General features: G+C 50.0%; 1 pseudogene; it reads left to right on the top strand.

Moving 5' to 3' along the window:
- Positions 1-7,008: 7,008 nt before the first annotated feature.
- On the top strand, positions 7,009-8,217 carry LOC144333364 (large ribosomal subunit protein uL22-like; annotated as a pseudogene).
- Positions 8,218-8,441: the final 224 nt, after the last annotated feature.

Raw genomic sequence — 8,441 nt, 5'->3', positions numbered from 1 at the left:
CTGTCCTCATATGACAGAGCTGGCCAGAGGCCTCACTGCTAAAGATCGGTCTCTCCTAAACCTTCCTCCGAGGAGAGGAAAATGCAGAGTGAAGTTGGGTCAGCTTTTGGAGAAGGAGCGTCTGTGCCAGCTGGCCCTTGTGAAATGCAATCTCAGACTGGCCTGGGAGCCACTCAGTCAGACCGTCCACAGGCAAGACCCAGAGGCTGCTGTCTGCACAAGCTTCTCTCTGAGCTGGCCCGTGTGTGCCCTAGAGGTCAAGATTCACTACTTCTAGGGAAGCCAACACTGAGGCTAACGTTCTCTATGTACCCGCGGGCAGAGCCTCTCAAGCCCGTGCAGCCCCTTCCGAGAGAAAAGTCCTCAGCCACACCTGAAGCAAAGGGCTCCTGCGGGTGCCACATGACCCGCCCACATGACCGCTGCCCACCAGTTGGAGTCACAGAAGACACACAGACACATCACACATATCACACGCAAACATACCACATACCACATACACATCACACATATCACACGCAAACATACCACATACCACATACACATCACACATATCACACGCAAACATACCACATACCACATACACATCACACATATCACACGCAAACATACCACATACCACATACACATCACACATATCACACACAAACATACCACATACCACATACACATCACACATGCCACACACATCACATGCCACAAAAAATACAACACACAAACATACCACATACACCACACATCACATACACATCACACATACCACACACACCACACACACACACCACACACACAAACACATACCATATACACCACATAGCACACACATCACACATACCACACATACCACACATACCACACACACCACACATACCACACACACCACACACACAAACACATACCACATACACCACATAGCACACACATCACACATACCACACACACCACACACACACACCACACACACAAACACATACCACATACACCACATACCACACACATCACACATACCACACACATCACACATACCACACACAAACACATCACATACACATCACACATACCACACACACCACACACACCACACACACACACCACACTCACAAACACATACCACATACACCACATACCACACACATCACACATACCACACACATCACACATACCGCACACAAACACATCACATACACTTCACACATACCACACACACCACACATACCACACACACACACCACACTCACAAACACATACCACATACACCACATACCACACACATCACACATACCACACACATCACACATACCACACACACCACACACACACAAACACATACCACATACACCACATACCACACACATCACACATACCACACACATCACACATACCACACGCAAACACATACTGCGTACAACACATACCACACACATCACACATACCACACGCAAACACATACTGCGTACACCACATACCACATACACATCACACATGCCACACACATCACACATACCACAAACATCACACATACCACGACACACAAATACACGACACACAACATACCACACACAGCACACAAACCAGCACACAAACACGTACTGCATACACACACCACATAGCCACATATGCACATCATATATCACATATGCATCACACATACCACACATACCATATAACACAAACATACCATATATATGCAACATGCCATACACACATAAAACACATGCCACACATGCAACATACTGTACACACAACACAAACACCACACAACATGCCTCACACACAACACACAAACACACCACACACATCACATACCAGATACAACACACAAATACACCATACACATGCAACATACCACACACAAACATATACCACATACACCACACACCACATACACATCACACACCACGTACCACATACACATCACACATATCACACACACCACACACACGACACATGCAACATACCACACACACATACAGCACGCACATACCACATACACAAACCACATAGCACACACATCACACATACCACACATACCACACACACAACGTACACACCACACACATGCCACACACAAACACATACCACATACACCACATGCCACACACATCACACATACCACACACACGTCACACACAACACACACCGTGCACAACATACCATGCACACATAACACAAACACATACCACATACACATCACACATAGCACACATGTGCAACATACTACACCTGTGCAGTTTGCCATACACACACACCATACCTCCACACGCATACCACTCACCTCACACCTCACCTCACACACACACACACACACACACCCCCCAGGCAGCATTTAGAAGTCCAGTCTACGTAAGTTAAGGGTGATGTTAACTCGCGCCCCCACCAGATTCTCGGCATATCTGAAGCAGAGGTCAGGGAGAGCGGGTCAGCTCTTAGCAAGGCCTTAGGGCCCCTCAGAGACAGCAGGGCTGGAGTTTAGTGCAGGAGTGGGGTCTGCCCTGGACCCTGTGCGTGCAGCAGTGCTGTTGGCCGGGCACTGTCCCCGTCCTCCTCCTGTCCCCTTTGAAGGCAGGTGTGGCCACATGGCTGCTCTGGCCAGTGGATTTGGTATGCTCAGGGCCACTTCCCCGCAAAAGCATTTGAGAGCCAAGGTGGCCTTCTCTGTCTTACGTGCCCCTGATGGGGCCCCAGACCTTGGGCCCCCGGTGAGGATGGCGGGGAGCAGAACCCACTGCACTATGGGCCTGTGGCAGGGCAATAAATAAGCCTCTGTACTTTGAAGGCCCAGATTTGGGGGTTGTTACCACAGCATGACCTACCCCAGCCTGCTCCTATACCACACTTAGGAGCCAAACCACCAAGGGCTCACTCACTCTGTTTGGACAGTTCATGTCATTTGGGCACTAAGCTAGAAGGACATGTGGAGTGGCTCATTAAGCAGAGGTGAGAATTCTGCTCCTAGGAGGCAGTGCTGCAAATCTGTAATGCTGTAATGCTCCACATACCACATACACATCACATCACACATCACAGCTCAGTGGCAGTTGATACAGCAAAGCCCTTCTGAAAAACAAACATCAGACAATGATTGTGCAACACAGAGCTGCTAAAAATGCTTCATTTATGAGTAGGAAAGAGTCTCTTTGTGTCCTTCATTTTTTTCCATTGAAAGAGCATAAGCTCAACGAAGGTGACAGCCCCGGAATGTGGACAAATGAGACTGGGAAAACGCCATGTCTTCATTCTCTATCCCTCCCCCCACCTTTCACACCCAGCCCTTTGAAAAGCAGAAAGCAATGCACAGATGTAAGGAGCTGTTTTCATTCTTGTGGTTACAAGCCCTCCCCTCTGTTCCCATGGCAGCCTGGCACACTCTGCCATGCACTTTTCACACTGCATTTTGTCTGGTTCCTTGTCTGTCTCTCCCAACTGGGCTGTGAATGTTTTGCAGGCAGGGCCTGGCCTTCCTTCTTGCATCCTGGGCACCTGGTCCACCGGAGTGCTCAGTGATTGATGAGTGGGTGGGGGGTATGGGAGATGGAACAAGGGCAGAGAGGTGGGGAGGAAGCACCATGCGGGGAGGCCTGCGGGCTGAGAATCCAACATGCGGGGAGGCCTGCAGGCTGAGAATCCAATCCAAAAGCATTTCCTGAGCACCCGCTGTGTACAAGTCACAGCACAGGGCTCTAGCTCTGGGTAAGAGTCCAGATTTGTAAGACATATGTATCAGTTGATAAACCACTCTCATGTATGTTATTTTTGTGAACTTCACAGCACCCTGGGGTAGTAAGTTATACACAGTTGATCCTCTTTTGAGAGTGGATTTACAGAGTTGATGTGGTGTGTAACAAAAATGGCGGTGGCCTTGACCATGCATGTTGTTTTGAGTCCTGGCATTGACCCCATCCAGCTGTGTGGCCTTGGGAAGCCTCAGCAGCTTAAGAAGGGGACTGGCTCTCCAGGGGCCCACTGCAAGCATGGCCCGGCCTGGCCTAGAACCTAGGACTGTTTGATTTACCCAACGAAAGGTGTGCAGCTGCCCTGAGTCTGTGGGCAAGCTCAGACCTCAGGGGCGAGCCAGACCAGGGAGAGGGGCCAGGGGCTGTGACCACCTCCTCTCTGTGTCTGCAGACCATCCTACAGGGCCTGGCCCACGGGGCATGCAGTGAATAAATGCATGAGTGAGGTATAGGCAGCCTGAATGGAGACGGTGTTCAGGAATCCCAGCTGTTCAAAAGCATGAAGGCAGAGTTCAGTCCTCAGGGATTAAACCAGAATCAAGGGAAGAGGGTAGCTGGGTGGCAGCTGTTGGGGTCATTATTGAGGGTGCTGTAAGACTGGACGTGGGGAGAAGGTCTATTGCTGGTATTATCATTTGCCACTGACCTCATGGTGACCACAGTGTGGGGGCAGTGCTTCACGCAGACCTGCCACATCTCTACCACCAACCCTTCATTTATTAGCACACGTTTGTTGAACATCTACTATGTGCCAGGCTCTGTTCTAGGCCCTGGAGAAATCGCCATGGATAAAAATCCCTGCTCTTCTATTCTAGTGAGAGGCGCAGCCGATAAACAAGGAATAAGTCATTATAGAGTGTCCAGGAAGATGGACCGGGCAGCAGTGGGACAAGGGATGGGAAGGGCTGGGTATGGGGGACAGATGCATTTCTCAGCAGACCGGCCGAGGACAGCCTACACTGAGAAGGTGATGATGGAGCAAAGAGGAAGTGAAGCAAATGGAAATCTGGGGAAAGAGCTTTCCAGGCAGAGGGGAGACAAGGCCAGAGGCCCTGAGGCAGGAGCGGGCCTGGCACATTTGAAGTTGGAGCAGGGAGGTGGGGGGAGAAGGGGAAATGATGTTAAGGAGGTGGGGGAAGGGGCAGATTGTATAGAGTCTTGTGAAGGATGGACAGGGGTTTCCCCCCTGCCTTTATCTGGAAGCTGTTTTTCTAGCTTCATTCAGCTGTTGAAATCCATTGTCTCTCCAGCTACCCCCGTCTCTGACAGAAGCACCCTGCCCTGGGGAAGTTCTCACATGGCCAGACACAGGCCTGGCTGACCAGCTGCAGGCGGGTGCTGACAGTTCCGGCACACCTTGGCTTCCTCAGGAGGTCCAAAGGTACAGTCCCTAGAAGTGCTGGTCACACTCAGCTTGCCTTGAATTGAACCACAACAAAACACGGAACCAAACTCCTCAACAGGACTGCAGGGTCAGGGTCTGCCTCCGCTTCCGGTCTCCACATGGGCCTGCTTTAGTGATCCAACTCTAGAAGTACAGGCTATTTGGTCAGGTGCTGTGGCTCACGCCTGTAATCCCAACACTTTGGGAGGCCAAGGCTTGTGGTCACTTGAGCCTAGGAATTTGAGACCAGCCCAGGCAACATGGTGAAACCTCGTCTCTACTAAAAATATAAAAATTACCCCGGGCATGGTGGCGGGCGCCTGTAGTCCCAGCTACTCAGGAGGCTGAGGCAGGAGAATAGCGTGAACCTAGGAGGCAGAGGTCACAGTGAACTGAGATGGAGCCACGGCACTCCAGCCTGGGCAACAGACAGAGACTCTATCTCAAAAAAATAAAATAAGTCCAGGCTATTCTTTCTTACCTCCAGACATTTGCACATGCTGTTCCCTCTGCCTAAAGCACTGCAGGCCCCCTTCCCAGAAAACTGCTTGATTCCTCACCCCTCCCCTCTGTCTGCGCTGCTGTGGCTCCCTCTGCTTCCTCTCTCTCTCTCACTCTGGATTCGTTGCTTTCTGTCTCCTTCCTCTTCACAGCAGCCTCCCTGAGGGCTTCCCCTCCACCCTCCGAAGGTTCACTGAAATGAACTGGTACTAGACAGATTAAAGGCATGCAAATGTATGAATGTGCAAGTATGCACAGGAGCCATACAAAATATGAGGCTCAGAGAAGGGCCAGATGGCTGGAGCTTAAATAACACCCTCTTCATAGGGGAGAGGGAGGTGGGGGAACATAGGCAATTTTGAAGCATAATAAATTATTTTTAGGGGAAATGAATGAGCCTAAAAAACAGACAATAGCCTGGGATGAAGTTCCTCTGAGCTCCAGGGGAGGCAATGCCAACTAGCAGGAAGGTGAGGGGCGGAACTTCACTGCCAACAAAGGTTGCCTTATGATGAAGGCAAAGTCTGCCCGGTAACCTCTTGGAGCAGCCCTCAGAAGGACAGATGAATAGTCTGCCTGGGTGTGGTAGCAACTTTTATTCTTTTCTCTTCTCCTGTGGTTAATCTTTCCGGTTATTTGATGAGATTCCTAGGAAGGGGGTCAAAGTGTTCCTTCTGGAGGGAACTTCAGAGAGATCCCCTCCCTGCACAGGTGGGGGAAGAAACAAGAGAAGGCTGCAAAGTCTTTGGTTCTGAGACAGCTTCTAAGGCCTTCCAACTTCCTTTCATTTAAAAGTGCTCAGCACCCCAAAGCACCATACTTTGAGGTATAATTTTCTGAACCCCAGCAGCTTGCACACAGGTGCCAAGATATTCCGGCTGAACAACAGGAGGTAAGGAAGCAAGTTATTGGCTCACTGGTTCTAATGACCAAACTTCAGGGTGAAGAGGAACCTAGGATGGAAGTGAAACAGCAGATGGGGGTCTTCTCCTAAGTGGCTTGAGATGATCTGTGAAAATGGTTCGCTATTCATTTGACCCAGAAAACCCTACTAAATCTTGCAAATCAAGATGTTTCCATCTTTGCGTTCACTTTAAGAACACTCGTGAGGCCGGGTGCGGTGGCTTATGCCTGTAATCCCAGCACTTTGGGAGGCCGAGGTGGGTGGATCATCTGAGGTCAGGAGTTCGATACCAGCCTGGCCAACATGGTGAAACCCCGTCTCTACTAAAAATATAAAAACTAGCCGGGTGTGGTGGTGGGCACCTGAGGCAGGAGAATTGCTTGAACCCAGGAGATGGAGGTTGCAGTGAGCCAACACGGTGCCACTGCACTCCAGCCTTGGCGACAGAGTGAGACTGTGTCTCAAAACAAAAAAAAAAAAAGGACACTTGTGAAACTGCCCAGGTCCTCAAGGGTATGCATATACAAAACGCCAAGAAGTATCTGAACGATGTTACTTTACAGAGACAGTGTGTACCTGTATTCGTTCATTCTCACACTGCCATAAAAACTGCCCCAGACTCGGTGATTTATAAAGGAAAGAGGTTTAATTGATTCACACAGTTCAGCACGGCTGGGGAGGCCTCAGGAAACACGTTCATGGCAGAAGGTGAAGGGGAAGCAAGGACTTATTCACAAGATGGCAGGAAGGAGAAGTGCCAAGCGAAGGAGGAAGAGCCCCTTATAAAACCATCAGATCTCGTGAGAATTCCCTCACGATCACAAGAACAGCATGGGGGAACCGCCCCCATGACCCAGTCACCTCCCACTGTTGCAGGACTTTTCCTTAGTTCAGTTCAAGACAGGGCTCTTTGTCCCACAGCTACAAAACTTCAGGCTCGCAGACAGTTGGAATGGTGAGGAAGACAGGGTTAGTGCTTCCCACCAGCAGCTAGAATCCCAGGTTCCACACAGTAAGAGGAGGGGCCAGGCTCCTCCCCACTGCACACGGAATGAACCTCCCAAGGCTCCACCCCAGGGTGCAAGCCAGTTGGAGTTTTCCCAGGGACCCCCTCCCACCTGGCGTCTCACCACGAGGTCACTGGCCCAACACGCGGGGATTACAATTCAGATTGCAATTCAAGATGAGATTTGGATGGTGACACGGTGCCAGACCATATCAGTGCCATTCTGACGTTACAATGGGGGAGTTGGTAGTGCCGAGGCCAAGAAGTGAGGCTGGACACAAAGTCAGTGGTCCAAAAAGAGTGCTGAGTTTTTGCTGCACTCGCTTAAAAATGCAGAGAGCAATGCTGAACTTAAGGGTTTAGATGTAGATTCTTTGGTCATTGGGCACATCCAGGTGAATAAAGCACCTAAAATGCCCCTCCAGATTTACAAAGCTCATGGTTGATTAACCCACACATGAGCTCTCCCTGCCACATTGAGATCATCCTTACTGGAATGGAACAAATTGTTCCTAAACCAGAAGAGGAGGTTGCCCGGAAGAAAAAGTTATCGCAGAAGACACTGAAGAAAGAAAAACGTATGGCTCTGGAATAAATTCAGCATAAAATAAATGCAATTGAAAGGAAAAAAGAAAGAAGAAACAGGAGTGTGAACAAGAGGTGGGTGTACGTGGGGCACGGATCGTGGGAGGGGACAAGCAGGAAGCTGGGTGCCATGGGAATCTGCAGGCCAGTGAGGCCACCTCAGCCAAGGTGAGGCCAGTATCATTGTTTCTTTTGGTTTACTCTTGTTGGGAGCCTGAGAGTTCCCGTGGCGTTGTCCTTGGCTTTCTGGGACATTTAAAGCAATGGTCAACTCGAGCTTGTCCACATGGAGAGAATGCTCCATCTCCATACGCCAGGCAGGTACTA

The sequence above is a fragment of the Macaca mulatta genome, chromosome 12 (genome assembly GCF_049350105.2).
Source record: "Macaca mulatta isolate MMU2019108-1 chromosome 12, T2T-MMU8v2.0, whole genome shotgun sequence".
Classification (NCBI taxonomy): domain Eukaryota; kingdom Metazoa; phylum Chordata; class Mammalia; order Primates; family Cercopithecidae; genus Macaca; species Macaca mulatta.
Note: the sequence above shows the minus strand (reverse complement) of the source record. Positions and strands in the feature narration are given on the sequence as shown.